The sequence below is a fragment of the Strix uralensis genome, chromosome 1 (assembly GCF_047716275.1).
Source record: "Strix uralensis isolate ZFMK-TIS-50842 chromosome 1, bStrUra1, whole genome shotgun sequence".
Lineage (NCBI taxonomy): Eukaryota > Metazoa > Chordata > Aves > Strigiformes > Strigidae > Strix > Strix uralensis.
The window spans coordinates 60,318,725-60,335,202 of NC_133972.1; the positions used below are offsets into that span (position 1 = coordinate 60,318,725).

The following is a 16,478-nucleotide window of genomic DNA, read 5'->3' on the forward strand; positions in this document are numbered from 1 at the left end:
GTGGGGTTCCTGCGACACCAGCTAACCGGCAGCTCTCCACCGAGTTTGGCAGTTCAGTTAATTTCATTAATTCAGTGGAACTCAGAAGAAATGCTCAAAAACAGGGCTGTAATTTCAAACTATCAGAAGGTCTTTTGTTTCTTAAGTTTAGTAACGCAGACATGAAAAGGTTTGATAGCCACTGTAATATTGTACTTCATTTATTTGTTTGATAATCATCTGGCCACCACATCCACCAGAATGGACTGAACTCAATGGACACCTGTTAACTCTCCCATGCAGGAGGGCTTCCGCCTGCTTCACCTGTGGCTAAACACCCCTTCCATGATGACTCCTAAACTGTAATTCAGCCACCCAAAATTTTTTTCAAGAGGCATCTTCAGCTCCTGAAAAAAACTGCAAGTATGTTGCATTAACACTGACTTTTTGCTTTTATTGTCACTCAATTCTCATTTTCCTTTGCCATGCAGCTGGGTTTCAGCACGATTTTTTTTAACCTCATTGAGTTGCCTTCCATGACCAAAGTCCCTATTTACTGGTGAAGAAATACACAGTGTGGACACAGCACATTTGTGTGAGTTTGCAGCCTATACAATGATCCTCCAAAAGAAAGAGAGCAAAAGTATCAGATCCCTATTTAACCTGCCTTGCTCAGCAATGGGATGGCATTCATAAAACCTTAGTCAAATTCCTCCTCTACACTCAGACTCCTCATGTATATACATCATGGCATGTTACTTAAAGAAAGGAATCACATCCCAGACTGCCTAGATGAACGTATAACAAAAAGTTGTACCAAGATTATCATAGACTAATATAATAAAGCAGAAGAGCTATTAAAGTAGTCCGAGAGTGAAACCATTGAATAATTTGCTTATTAAGAAAAGTTATTAAGATGAACAACTGACCCCTTCCTCTGTTTAGAGTCTTCTCTGCTGAAGGTATAGTAACACTGAGAGACACTTTACATGATCATAACTGTTCATTTGATGAGGCTTTCAGTGTACATCAGGAAAGCACAAGGAAATAAGCCAAGGGATCCAGACAGACACACGGAATTAGCATCTCTGGATTCTTAGCTTTCATTTAATAAGAGGGAAATACAGTTCCCATCTTCATATGAAACATGACTTTCTTGTTCCACCTGCATTCAGACAGACTAAAACAATGCCTCAGAAGAGCATGAACTTTCCTTTTCATCTCTGCAGGGAAATAACTGAAAAGTGCAAGGGTGACCCTTTAAAAACCACTGCTGCTAAATGCATCACTGCCAAAGAATTTACCATCTCTTTTTATACAAGATACTTGCCCATTATATACCAAGAAGAGGTTTATTTCATTGTGAGTAGCTCTCTCTCAGAAAATACAGGACACTTAAGAGCATCATGACAATCTCCTCCGCTTTTCAATGCCACACATTAGCTGTTGCTACATTTATTTCTCTTTTTATACATCTAGATCACTGGGCTTCTACTGTTGCAGCACTTACAGTCTAGGAAATCAGTTTCTTACTGCTGCTGAATACCTAAAATAAAGACTTCCCATTTTTTTGCATGATTATACTTAAAATTAAAGAATAAGCCATTTTTAGAATATTTTTAATTTAAGAAAGTTATTTGGGGTTATAATTTTAAAATGTGGCTTTCATTTTCATGCTCATAAACTACGTCTGTTACGAAAATATTTAATAGCAAGCTGCTGCCTAAATAGATGACTTAATGTTGCAAAACTCTGTATTTAAAAGCAAAAGAACTGCCAAAGAAGATCAAAATCAGATATTTTTTTCCTTTGTTTGCTATGATGTGCATTTTTTTCTATTTATATTATGTACAAAAGAGTTGAATGATAAAACCATGAATTCACATTGTGTTTTCCTCTATATTGTTTATGTTAACTGTGATGTTTATAGCTTGGTTTTTTTTTTTCCAAAAGTGACATTTAGAAGCCAATAACCAAAGTATATTACTGAACTCTTTAACAGCGTCCGATAGGTAGATGACCTAGCTGCAGTGTGATTAAATAATCTAACTGCTAGATCAATGAATGCAGCATGAATTAAAATGGCTGAAAGCTTCTCCAAGCATAAGATTAGAGATCCAAAACAAGGTTTCTCCTACTTTTTATTTTACATTTCAAAGAAAATGTAACCATTTATTAAAAAAAAAAAATAAATCCAAGTTTTCCTGACAGAAATAACACTGAATTATTCTAATACATGGTGACTAAATCATATATATTTTATTGTCAAAGATCTGACTACATTTTGCCATTCTCATGCTGAATAACCTCATTCAAGGAAAAAGCAGTCTCTGCTCAAGAAACATAATGGTGCTAGGATCTGGTCCAAAGTGAACTGCTATCTCACGCGTGAAGATAATGAATGTTAATTTAAAATAATGTTCTTTCAACTCCAGGTTTTTTTCATATAATCAATCAGGCCTGAAAATGTGTGCATGCGCTCTCACTCTCACACACTCTCTCTCTCTGTCAACTCATCCATAACCACTTCATTATATATTCTCATTCCCAGATATTGAGGAGAAAATCTTCTGTGGGTGTAAACTAATAGTGCTCCATTGAAGTCAACACTGCTGCACCAAATTCTGTTAGCAAAGACACTGGTCCTCTCTCCCGTACACTGTGACATGTGTACCTCGACTTTCATGTAATGCACATTTCACACCAAACTCTCCCTTTCTTCCTCCCATACATGCATTTCCCAGCTCTTATTTGCACTCAGCAGACAACTGCTATGGCCTTTCATTAACTCGCCCCTCAAGGTCTCTTATCTCCATCAAATACTGTGTGGACAGGCAGGTATACATGGCTCTTTTCTGCAACCAGGGAGGGAGCTCTCGGTAAATGCTAGATGAGAAAGAGCACTGCAGTGGGAGGCTGCAAGGCATCTGGAGAGGCGGGACAGGCTTGACCTAAAAAGGAGTAGTTTTAACATTATTAGCTAAAATGTTCGGTTATTACAGTAAAGAGAATTTAAAACATTCCAAAATGGAATAGATAAAAATTCTGTATGTGTAAATGCAGAAACCATGATCTAAATGATTATCGTTTGGGAAGTAGTATGAAAAAAAGTATTCTATAGCTTTCTATGTCAGAAAATTAGCTGATTTGTGGCACCTTTTTAGGAGACATTTGAGACTGGCAATGGCTGGGGACAAGGCTCTGGATTATACGACATGCTACTTCGATCAAGAAAGGCAGTTCGCATGTCGGAAGAGGCAAGTGGAAATTTGGGTATCATTCCTTCCCACTGGCCCAGGAAACACTGTAACTGCTTATGCACTAACTTGGCAGAGCAAACCGCGTTCTGCTTCTATGCTCCTTGGCACACCTGTGCTCAAAGCATCTGTACCACCAATTAGCTTTAGCTGATATTTATCAATATTTTCTGTGCCACTATGAGGGACAAAAATCATTCCATTTTATTGGAAGCTACATGTCTTCAGAAATTAGTGCTACAAGTTAGGCTTATACTTGGATGACTTTTAAATGGATTATTTTTATAAAACTTTTTGAAATTATTGAGAAAAAGAATGTCAGCATGGATTAGAAAACCTAATAAAACTAGCACCTGGAGATACTTCACTGATAATCCATATTTCCTAAAAGGTATAAGTTAAATAACAAGAGGAGATCTCATGTCTGCAATCACAGAGAAGTTAGGAGTATGCTTCCAATTAGGAGGTTTTATAAAAAAGCCTTCTGGGAGCCATCAGAGTGAAAAGTGAACAGGAAAAGGAAGAATCTCTTTCTTACAACAAATATTTCCTGTAAGCCTATTTACTTCGGGTGAGTGTAAGAAGAAGAAGACAAAGCTACAAAACTGAAAGACGCAATTACAGATTGAGAGTGTCCATGTTTCTTGCTTTCCAACACTGTCAAGTCTGAAATGCTTCCAGGTATGCATCAGCACACTCCTTCAAAAAGATATGTCAGTGAAATAAAACAATCTCTTTTTTTTTTTAACAAGCAAGCAAACAAACAAGATTTTAATATGGCAGCTTTTAAACAACCTGACATTACATTCTAGTCAGACTGATAAGAGGTCAGACACTGTGAGTTACCAATGAGCAAAGTGTACACTCCTTCTTACTCTTCCTCACATTTTACGAAGACAAGTTTTCAGAAAGCTATTTTGATTGGAAAAAAAAATTTAAATTCTCCTTTTTTATTGAGAAAATGTTAGTGTCAATGCCAAGCTATTCAGTATTATCTTCAAATGTCAGCTTGTACATGATGACTGACACTGAAACATCCAGCTTCCTGAGAAAAGGTTTATGCAGTCAGTTCTTAGGAACGTCCTAAAGTCTCAACTACAGTTATATGAAGCTAAAAATGATGCCAGTCTGGTTCCTGTGAAAACAATAACAATTCCTTGCTTTTATTAATATAGAAAGGAAAAAAGTTTTCTGAGATTTCTGAACTGCATAACAAAGAAAGAATAGAAGCACATGGTGAGGAGAACATTACTCCTTCTAAACTTTGTTGCATGGAACAGAAAGGATTGCCTACATTTTGCAGGTAAATGCTACTGAAGAGGATGAGTCAAGGTAATTTTCAGAATTCATGGGTTTGTTATTTATGTTCTGTGATAAAACAAAATAAAATAACATGATTATTAAACTTGCTTTCACATACATGATTTATATAATTTTGAAGCTATGTTAAAATCCTCAGTTTCCTGACCTGTTTCCTAGCTTTCATAATGTAAAAATAAACCTTTCTTCTCATAAAGGTATCAGCTTTTCCAGGAAGAATCTTTGTATTTTTTCTTTTAGCAGTTTCCTTTATTTATAATTAAGGCTTTCTATAACATACAGGATTTAAGATATACAGAAAATGTTAAAAAGTCACTAATAGAAAAATGCTATCCATGTTTCCTCTGTTCTTTTCATAGATACTATAAATTCCTTCAAAGACTAATGTACATGTAGGAAAAGTGCCTTAACTTTGATGGGAACAATCAACAATGTAAAATTTAGCATGTATAAAAATAACAACAATCATACTGTTGATATTCAAAAGGTATGCAAAATGCCTATGTAACACTGCATACTCCAGTAGAAGAATCAAAAATATAACATTACAGAAAATTATTTAGGCAAAACAAATTGTAACTGTATTCCTCCTTGAATATTGGAGTTGTACATAAAGTTCTAATTTTAAAAAATATTTTATGAAAATAAACTTGATACATCTGTATGCTCCAAGGCCTATGCATTTTTATGCCTGTGAGAAACCAGTGCTTATATGATCAAGGTCTCCATTATTACAATGAATTTTCTGCAGTGAACATCATCAATTTTCATCAGTGAACAATCACTGGCCTGTGATTACATTTTATGAAATAGCAATTCTTTTGTTATGATTTTTACAATTTTGAACCTGAATCTTAAGTAACTGGTTGGGGAGAGGGGACTTTGCGTAAATACTGGGTTTAAGCTTGTCTCTGAAGTTAATGACAGCTCAGAAGATACTGATCACAAAATTAACAACCGACCAAAAGGAAAACGGGAAAACAAAACCCCCACCATTCTGAGGTAAAATTTCCACTTTATTTCATGCGTGTGAACACACACATTGCTATGTTATGCAAGGCACAGACTATCTCCTCTTTGGAAATTTTCTTTTATTGGCAATGACACCAAGAAAATAGTAATAAGGCACAAACAGCCAATGGAGACTTGGCTGTTACTTGGCTTCTGACTTGAGGAGAAGCATCTGTAATTGTAAACAGGTATCTGTAGTGTGACATCCTCTCTTACTGAATGCATAAATGTGTGAGACTTAATAGAAAATTATGATAGCATGCTAAGAAAGATAAAGCTCTCTTCTCTCTCAGATCTTGTCAAAGATATTTTCAGCAATAAACATATCTTACATCCTTTTAATTTATTTTTCACTGTATATTATTTCTAGCTACTTTGGGATTCTGCTAATCATGTTCTCTCAACTCCATTTTGTTTCACTTCATCGCTTTTCCAAAAGGTTCCAATAAAACCTAACATTGAAAGATAAGAATCACTCTGCTAAAATTAGTGAACTAAGTACCATATCCCATGAGTCACTGCATGCGACTCCCATCCACCTATCTTTAAAAGACCAGATAATAATGCCATGCTGTAAGTGTGCGAGATCAAAGTACAAATACTCACTTCCCAAAATGCTGCTTTTGAGTACTACACCTACTAGCAGACTCCTACAGTCTGTAACCAAAACATCAGTTAAGTCAGCTGCATTAAAATCATGTATTTGAATATAAAGGAAGTTGGTTTCATGTTTATTTTTAACATACTAACAAAGGAAAAGAAATTGAAGCATAGGAGAAATGAGAGGTAAACAGTAATATGTTTAACTCTTCTTTTTTTAAAACACTAGATCTCAAATCAACAGTATCCTATTATGGACAGAAATGAATTAACACAGTGAGACCAGTTCTTTGCATGCAAAAAATGCAATTTCCACAGAAAGGGTGAATGGGATGTAACTGGTATTTTTGTAGGTAAGCTTGAGTTCATTTTTTAACCAATAAGCGGGTCTTAGCACTTCAGACTTCACTCTGGTGCTAAAATTATTTGTTAAGAATTAGTTTTGTATCACACTGTAATTGAGAGTTGTATGAGGAGTCATAATCATTAATTGACAAAGTTTTATTCTGCAATTATTTAGTCTTGGAATTTAACACTGAGTATAGTGTAAAGGTATACACAAAGATATTCTGACTGTTGGTACACCAGTAACAATACTTTACTTATTTTTTTAATATTTTTGTAATTTTGAAATTAGAAACATTACAGTCCTGCCATTTTAACCAATAAGATATTTTAAACTCAAATTACATGTCTCTATACTTTCAGAGCAGAAACTTCTGCACTTTAGTGAAGTAGAAAATGAGAGATTGGAAGAAAATCAAAACCAGTCTTTTTGTACACAAAACTCTCAGTAACTACACTTTGGATTTATCTACGTGGTACAGCTACAGGATCAGGCTCTGATGGGTTATTACCAAAGCTAGCTGACCTAAAATTAGACGCCATGAGCTTTAACTTGGGTTCATGGACATGTCACAGTGTATCACCACTGTGCCTGCTGTTGCCTGCCCACAAAAGACCCTGTTTGTCTCAGGGAGAAAAAAACAGAAGACAGACATAAAAAATATGAACGAAACCGTACTAAAATGTAAGGAAAAAATCAGCCTCTAGCACAGCTTATGATTCAAGTTAGTTCACCCTTTAATAACTTGTGTATTTAAAGAAATTGATTGCAACCATCTTACATCAAAAAGCATTTCAAGCCAGCTGTGTGTGTTAGCATGACTTCACACACTCCATGAAACAATATACTTGGAACAGTATTTACTCCTTTTGAAACAAAAATAATGCTAAAAATCCATTATGCAGTTACTTGTCTAGTTTTACCCCTTAAAAATAATGAAGAAATTCACAGCTTACTTAAAAATTAATAAATAATAAGACAGAGTTCAGGCTTGCTCAATTAACTTCATGGCAGACATTGGTTTAAACAGATGATAAAACTATATTTAAAGACTAGAATTGAAAATATGGAAAAAAAATTGTCTCAACCCAGCCCTGGTGTTGCAGGGACATGCATGCAGAGAGGCCTCTGAAATCAGAGAGCTCCATGTGCCACAGGAGTCCAGGCTAGAGGCCACAGTGTTTATTATACTGTACACAGCCACTCTGGTGTCTAGTAGTCTAATTCCATTACCTCCACTACACTGAGGAATGAAGGTTTTCTTGGAGAAATGTTATTTTCCACCACTTAAAGACAAATCTGAGCTTTATTTAAAAAAAAAAAGTTTTCCACACTTGTTTTGCATTTTGTATTGATGACAAGATAATCTTTCACCATTACTGAATTTGCATCTTTATAGTGCACTGAAAATCACTGAAAACTTTTTTAGGAGTGTAAGAGTTAACTTAATTAAGAAATTCCTGCAAAATGGAATCATAACTTCAACTTATAAACTACCTATTTTGCAGGCTATATTCTCCCAACTGGCAGATTAAACCCTAGAACAATAACCCAATTATGAGCTAAATTTACATTGAGCTGATCAAAAATCATCTAGAACCTGACAAGAACAATCTTTGTTCACAACATTTAGCACAAGCAACATTGACAGACTAAAATGTATGAGCTATATAAAAGATGACATATGTTGGACTGCCCAGCTACCAAGGGCACCATGCTCCGAGTACTACACAAGCGCTACAGGAGTGTTCGCCACATCCTGGGACTAAAAAAACCAAAAAAACCCAACACAAAAAACCCCTGAAGATAAAGAACATGATCTCACATTAGCTCCTAAACAATCAGTGCAAGGATGGCTACAGAAACTCCTATTACATGGAAGGAAAACCACACCAATTAATAAAACCAGTGGTCAGGATTTGAAATAAATGTATATATTTACTGGACAGACATGGGAAAAATAATTGCTCCAACAATTCTGACCTAACTCTTGCAAAAAAATAAAACTTTACCTCATTCGGAAAAGTAAACTCTTATATGCATCAAGCCAGTAATTTTAAACAACTCCACATTTTATGAACCAAGTTCATCACTGGTATAAGCCACATATACTTTGCATAGATTAATTTTGTTTATAATTTGACTTAGCATTTGTAACAACCTACATTACAGAGATAAAAGACTTATTTTATTGACACTTATGCCACTCTGGAGCTAGCTAAAAAGCCATTTAAGAAGAAAATCAGAAGTTTACTGAAGCAATCTTCATCATCATGCTGTCCCTCTAAGTGCTGGGTTTGTGGGGGGTTTTTGGTAGCAGGGGAGGGGGCTACAGTGGTGGCCCCTGTGAGAAGCTTCTCGAAGCTCCCCCAGCTCCAAGCTGGACCCACCTCTGGCCAAGGCTGAGCCAATTCGTGACGGTGGCTGTGCCTCTGTGATAACGTATTTAAGAAGGGGAACCTGAGAGGGGGTGGGGAGTTGTGAGGAAGAGTTTCAAGAAGGACACCTGTGCAAACACCAAGATCAGAGGAAGGAAGGAGGAGGAAGAGGGGGAGGTGCGCTGGAGCAGGGAGCCCCCCTGTATCCCACGGTGAGAGGGCAGGGCACCCCCCTGCCACCCATGGAGGTCACCGGAGGGGCAGAGATCCCCCTGCAGCCCATGGAAGACCCCACGCAGGAGCAGGTGACTGCGCTCAAAGAAGGCCGGGACTCTGTGGGAAGAAGAAGCCACTGCTGTTGTAGTTTGGCACTGGGAGTATTGCAACATGCTGGGGTGACCCACACCGGAGCAGCCTGGAAATGGCTGCGACCTGTGGGAAGAACTCACAACAGAGAAAGTTCCTGGAGGACTGTCTCCCGTGAGAGGGCAACCACGTGGAGCAGGGGAAGAATGCAGAGGAGTGCTCCACCCTGAGGAGGAAAGAGCAGCGGACTGACCAAAAACTCCCGATTCCCTGTACCCCTGCACTGCTGGGGGGGGCGGGGAATAGAAATATGGGAACAAAACTGAGCCCCAGAAGAAGGGGGGGGGGGGGGGAAGGTATTTTTAAGATGTGCTAACATTTCTCACTGTCCACTCTATCTGTTAAGTGTTGGTTTTGTTAGTGTTTGAATTAAAGTGATGTTCTTTTTCTTCTCCTAAGGAGTCTGTCTTTTGCCCCTGATTGTAATGGGTGAGGCACCACTCCCTGTCCTTATCTCGATTCTGGTTCACTGGGGTGAAAGGGGTGAGGGAATGGCTGCCTGGAACTCAGTTGCTCTCTGGGCTCAAATCACAACTTCTATCCTGGACAGATTCACTGCTAAGTCCTTACACACTTCCAGAGCTAAATGCTCTGAAAGATGTAGAAGGCAGTAACTATGAAAATCAGTTACAAGTATGTCCAAAATTTGTGAGCTTTAGTTGACTGAAGTTGGGTAGTCAATTCCAAAACAAGTCTCCAAATTCCAAAATTCCCCCTGATTCTCAAATTGTGTGAAATGAGGCAATTTTCTAACAAACTAGACAATGCAGACATTTATGGAGTGGTTTAGATGCCTAGAATTAAGAAAACATTTTCAAATGTCTTTTATAGATCTCTTTTTGAAGTATTTCATCCTAATTCAGAGATTGCAGATGGCACAGTTCAGTGGTCCCCAAGCTGTGGTTCACTGGTAGAAATGCACAACAGTCTAGATGTAGCCTAAGTCACTTCAAGGTGAGTTTCAGGCCAAATCAATTGTCCATCCACATTGATTTCTTCTCCAGGAGCACCATGTCACTAACAGCACCCAGTAGGTTATATTTACCTGCAAAAGGTGGAAATGCCAAGCACGCTTTGCAGCCTTTCACCATCTCATTTGCTCTTGAGATGATGTTAGGCTGAAAAGATGATCCAGACTCTTCCCCTGCAGAAGCCTCAAGTCTTTCCTAAACAGTGCCTTTTACTCTCTGCTACAAGGGCAGGCAGGACCCCCAGGCAACATGAACACTAGCTGCATACAGGCCGCCTACTACCATAGTATGGACACACAGCACCAGATTACAGCAAATGATCTAGCAGTCACATATTGCGTGCACAACATTACAGTAATGAAGTTCTTGGTACTTCTGCAGTGTTCAATTTTTCATGAAAAGAAGTATTGCTCTGTCTTACATAAGGACTAAGACAAACTACTAAGAATTTTAGTTCATGGTGAACAAACTTCATCTTTTTACATTTATATTTAAAAATAATAGTGTAAGTGCTTGCTTAGGATAAAAAAACCCAAACCAAACATCAGTTTAACTGATATGGAGGGCCCTTCCCTGTTAAATTAGTGCTATAAAGCTCCAAACTGTGGAAAAGCATATTCTAGCACACCACCAATGTCTTAATACCCCCACACAACATCCACACACTCACAATTCCCCTTGAATAGCTGACTTTATAACTAGGTAACTTCCATCACAGTATCCAGCTCATGAGATGGAGTGCAACAGTCATTTTTCTCACTCAGTCCTTTGGTGCTGAACTCGATACCAAATATCAGTTGCAGATGCCTCTTCTTGACAGCAGAGACCACCACCATCCATAGCACAATCAACAAGGAGTCATCAACACAGTAACTTTTTTTCGTTAAAACCAAACTCATCATCAGGAAGATAAAGTGCTCTCTACTGTACTAGCAAGCCCATGAACCACTCCCTTCCCCATACAAATACCTGGTCAAAGCAGAGAGGGTTTGTTTAGGCATGGAGAAGCTGACATTAAACATAAATCCATGCTGGGAATTATTTTGTGCGTACTTTCACTTTTATACAAAACAGCAGTCAGCAAATGGTCTACTTTCCTAGACTTTCTGTAGCGTGGTCAGAATGGCTGATAACAAAATAAAAAAAGAATTTTAAAATGTGGAGAGATGCCAAGTCCTTCATGCTGAAGGATGAGGGACTAGAAAAACCCAAGGGACTGCAACCTGAACCACAAACTGGCATTTCTACTCCCATTCTTCCCCCCTCCCACACCTGTCTCAGTGATCACCCCTAAAGAATTAAACAATTTCCTACAAAGAATTGCAACAGAAATGAAAAAAAAAAAAAAAAAAAACCAAAAACCAATCAGCATATCTAAGACAAGAAAGCATTTTCTACTTCTGGTCGTTTCCACTGCAGTAAGATCTTCTTAAAACTACAACAAATAGTATTACTCCTACAATACAGAGACTATGGCTGATGATTCCAGGGTGTTGAAATGCCAAACTGTACAATTATAAAACTAACCAACACCAAATTAGTTTTTCACCCCTCTTCTTCTTCTCAAGCCACCCCAGCTCTAGCCTTTGTAAAGTTCTGTTGACCATGTTCGCAGGAGACAAAAAATTCCCAAAGTCTGCTGTTTTCAGGATAAGCCCCCAAAGACACACGAAGTTCCCCAAGCCCTTAACATCAGCATTTTACAGGGGGGCTGTTCTCTGAAATGCACGGAAGATCAGGAAATCGCACCGAAGCTCCCCATCATCCTTACTGTAGGAAATCCCACACCCACACTTGCATACTTTCCCCGTAAAAGAAGGGGAGAGGACACAGATAGGCCTCTGGACAGCCCCTGAGGTAGGGGAAGAAGGAGAACACCCCACAAAGTGAACCGAGGGGAGTTATTTGGAGACACGGTTTCGGGGACACACGCACACACACAACCCCCCCAAAACCACCAAAAGCAAGCCCCTCAGCAGTTCATATTCTCCCGAAATCCGACCGCCGAGGCCGGCGGGGCTCCGGGAGGGCCCTTTCTGGCCGAGGGGAGCGAGTGAGCTGTTCCCGGAGGGCGCGGGAGGGCCCCGGCCCGCTGGCAGCCCGGCTCCCCGCACGCCCCTCGCCCGCTGCGTGGGGAGCCGGAGGAGGAGAGGGGAGAAATCGGCCCGTTCTTCCCCCCGCGCCCTACCCCGGGGCAGATGGGGAAGGCGAGGAAGCCCCCGGGGCCATGCCGGGGGACGAGGCGCTCGGCCCGCAGGGCGATCCGGGAAACCGGGGGCCGCCGTCCCTCGCCTGCCCTCTCGGCAGAGCCGGGCGGTAAGGCCGTCCCCGCCGCGGGGGTGGCGCAGCCCGCCCGCAGCCGCCCGGGGGGAGGAGGGCTGGGGCTCTAAGTTCACCCCTTTCCCCGTCCCCTCCTCTGCCCCCCCGCGGGGAAGGGGAACCGCGGTCCCTCTCCCGCCGCGGCCGGTCTGCGGGGGCCCGCCGTCTCTCTCCTGTGGAGACTCGGCGCTGTCGAGCAGCTGCCATTACTCGGGCCAAGACCCGTCCTCCAAGCAGACATCCCCCACCCCAGCGAGGAAGCGCGGGGGCGGCGGAGGGGGGGTGTGAGAGAAAGGAAAGGGCTTGGGGGGGAGTGGGCAGCAAAGCGGTGGCCCCGCGTGTGGGAAAAGAGCGGGGCTGGGGGGTGACGGGGCTGAGGCCGGGCTGCGCCACACCCCGCTCGGCCTCGCCTCTCACGCGAGTCCCCGGCTCCCCCGGTGCCTGCAGGCCCGCGTGGAGCGCTGAAGGCAGCGGTTCTCTTGTGCGCCCCTCTCCCCACCCCATCTCCTCCCGCCCCGACCCCGAGCTGGCTGCAACGCGGCACGGGGGCGCGGGGGACCCGCCGCCGCCGCCTCCCAGCCGAAATCCGACCGGGGAAGGTGTGGGGACAAAAATAATCGCCGTTAATAATCACACGCGCTCCGCCGCCGTCCCCTTGTCCTCCTCGATTTCTAAACGGGCTGCCAGATAATCCTGCCCACTCCGAAAAATGAAATAATAATAATAATAATTAAAAAAATCCCGCCTTCCATCTCCCCCCCCCCCGACAGCCCCACACATTTTATTAGTATAATTGCTCCCCCCTCCCCATATGGCACCCCGCGGGGCAGGATTGCCCCCTCCCCTGGTGCCCAGCCCTTCCCCTGTCCCCTCTCTCCCATCTCCTTGGAACAGTGTGTACATGATTTTGTAGTTTTTTTAAGGCGCCATGTTTATAATCCTCCATCATATTAAAAAAAAATCCACCCAGCATGAGACACGGCGTCTCTCGCACCCCAAAGCCAGGGAGGCAGACACAGAAATATCCACAGGGCTGTAAATTCACCCCCCCCACCCCCACCCCCCCGCACACACACCCCTCCTCCCCAGACTTAAAAGTCTCTCTCACCTTGTGCTGCTGGCGCTGCTTCTGCTGCTGCAGGGGGGGAGAAGTTAAGCCAGGGGAAACTTTTCAATCCCTTCCCCAGGCCGCTGCTGCCTCCTCCTTCCACATATTTTTCCCCTCAGAGTTTTATTGTGTCTGAATTTTCTCTCTCTCTCTCCTCTTCTGTCTGTCCACAGTTCAGGTTTCTGGGGTAAACAGGGTTTAGGATGGTGCTAGGGATATTTGGGAGAAGGAGAACTCTAGTGGTGTCTGCTGGAGTTGCTGTTTGTTTCTTTTATTATTTTTTTAATAATGCATTTGAAACGGATCTTTAACTATTTATTATATACGTATTTTATCATACTCTTAAGTCTGGACCCTACCTTATTGCAGAGGAAAAATATGCCGCTTATCTGGCCCTGATACATTCAAATTCCTCCTATCATGAAGTCCAACTTGGAGAAATTCCGGATAACATTTTTGAAAGTGGATACTCACCTTGAGCAACAGAAACGAAAACATACAAATCAGTGGTCTGTCTCAGAGTTGGCTATATGTTGCGAGCTGTAGTTTGACACTTTCACTGCAGGATTGGGAGATATGTAGTAATATGAAACATATAACATTATTGGTACATGCATACATCTATGTACCAAGAAAACATGTACATATTATGCTGGTTTTATATGGATTCTGAGATAAATATTATTAATAATAAATGTCTAGGCAAATACACTCAAAAGTTTCTGAAATACACTGGGAATTATTTAATGGAAATGTAACACACTTCACAATTAATCTTGACTAGAAATATGACATACTTTATTAAAATACACTGTTCTACAAATGTTTATGCATGCAAATAATTTTAGTCATATGAGTAGTCATTAGTATTACTAAAATAGTTTTGGACTGCTAATGATGAAGAAAATGCATCCATTGTGACTGGTCAGTCAAAGATTTAACAGAGTTTGCACACTGAACAGTGAAAGTTTCTCCGGTGTCTTTAGTAAATAAGATTTCTAGTAGTGTCTAACACCACATTTTGTTTGAGACCGCTGCATCAAGACTTTAAGTCCTCTTTTAAAAAATAAAATGCAAATAACAGTTAGTTGCACATCAGTGATAAAGCTTTACTTCTGTTATGTATTTAAATATGAAGGAACATTTTACGTTATCTAAAATAAATAGATAGGAAAGAAAGTGCTGCTAATCTGCTTTCAAAGGGTGCTTGAGGGGTTGGGCAGGCACCAAACAGCGGTACTATAATTTAAGTGCATTATATTGCTTGTATTAATAAAAAGCAACTGAAATTTACAGGCAATTCTTTAAGTAAGATGGGATTTACCATCAGTATAATTACAAAAAAGCTACCTTATGTTAAGCATTTAGTTGTGATGTTTGACTCTGATTTCATTAAAGCATGTAATTTTCAAAAGAAGTTTGATAGAAATAAATGCCAAGTTTCCATGGGATATTGCTGTCTTGGCTGTCTCAGGTTTCTTTGAAACCTCCTCTGTACAAATTGCATCAGAGCTATATTTATATAAGAAAAAAAAAAAATGTTTGGGTCGTTATTGTTTCTACTGTTTCTACCATGCAGTCAAGCTAACAGTTCTGCTCAAGCTGGTGTGGTTAAGGCACACCGATTTTTGCATCCAGAAGCAAACAGAGGAGAAGCATAGCTGGTAGCATGCATAACCATGTTTAATTCTTCAGCTCGAACAGCCAGGTACCCCCTACAATTGGGTCGGTGGGGGGGATTTGCCCTAACTCCAAAAAAAGCTCAAATTCCAGTCTCAGGTTCTTTAGGGAAAAGATTTATTACTCTGCCGCAGCGCCTTCTCCTTACCTATGTAAATATTTATTTAAGGCAGAAGTTCAGCTATCTTCAGTATAAAAAGGTTTTAGCCCTTTATCTCTTCAGGACCCGTAAAGAGCTGTCAAATAGATATTCAGGCCACAGTTTCACCAATGCGGATGCATATGCAGGACTGAAGCCTTACTAAGCTTTGCCTACCTTACAGGTTTTTACCTGGAGTCTGCTGCTTGCCAACAATTTGCTGTACTTAACATATTTGTAAAGGCTAGTCTGGACCGTCTCCAAATATTTGTTTCAGGATACAAATATTTGATTTTGGAAAGAACAAGGTATCCTAAAGCAAACATGCAGGGAGTGTCTGCAACTGTAACCACGTTACCTTGTCTGAGCTGGTGGGCAGTGAATTAGATCAAGTGTAGAAAGACAAGCATATAGCTTAGATATGGGTGTTTGTGGGCCTTGTCTTGAAATGTTTTGATATCCTTAGGTCCCCTGGGTAACTGTTTGCATTATATAGCCTTCAGGGTGCACACTGAAGGATAAAAAGGATGCATTTTTCAGTCATTTTAACTTATTTTTATCTGTATTGGAAAGACTTTTTAATGCTCATTAATACACAGGTTTGAAGCCCTGCCAGCCGGTCTTGGTTAGCCCCGATTCTTGCATTTATCTGCATTTAGTCTGCCAGCCAATGCGAGCCCTTTCGCGGAGCCCTTTAGGCCATGAACTTTCACGCAGAACACGAGCTGGGAGCGCTAAACAGTTAACGCCGCAGCCGGGAGGGCTGAGCCCGGCAGACAATGGGAAGGAAATCCCACCCTCCCCCGGCGCTGGGCAGCCGCGGGTTTCCTCATAGGCAGCGGGAAATGTTTGTTAAAACAAAAAGCGGGTTTAGGGCCGTCTCCCGCTCCCCCCCCCCCCCCCCCTCCCCTCACCAGGGGCGAGGGCTGGGGGCGGTGCGAGGCCGGTCAGGCATTTCCTCCCTCACTCCCTCCCCGCCTTCCTCCCCGGCCTGGAAGGTCCCC

General features: G+C 41.2%; 1 protein-coding gene across 5 annotated transcripts in view; it reads right to left on the reverse strand.

Annotated features, from left to right (window-relative positions):
• ZMYND11 (zinc finger MYND-type containing 11) overlaps positions 1 to 13,858 on the reverse strand; it is a 108,431-nt gene extending 94,573 nt beyond the window's left edge. For all 5 annotated transcript variants that reach the window (XM_074868353.1, XM_074868372.1, XM_074868343.1 and 2 more), the window contains exon 1: positions 13,656 to 13,858. The gene's annotated coding sequence lies outside the window, so the exon portion shown is untranslated. The remainder of the gene's footprint in view (positions 1 to 13,655) is intronic.
• Between the last annotated feature and the right edge of the window lie 2,620 nt (positions 13,859 to 16,478).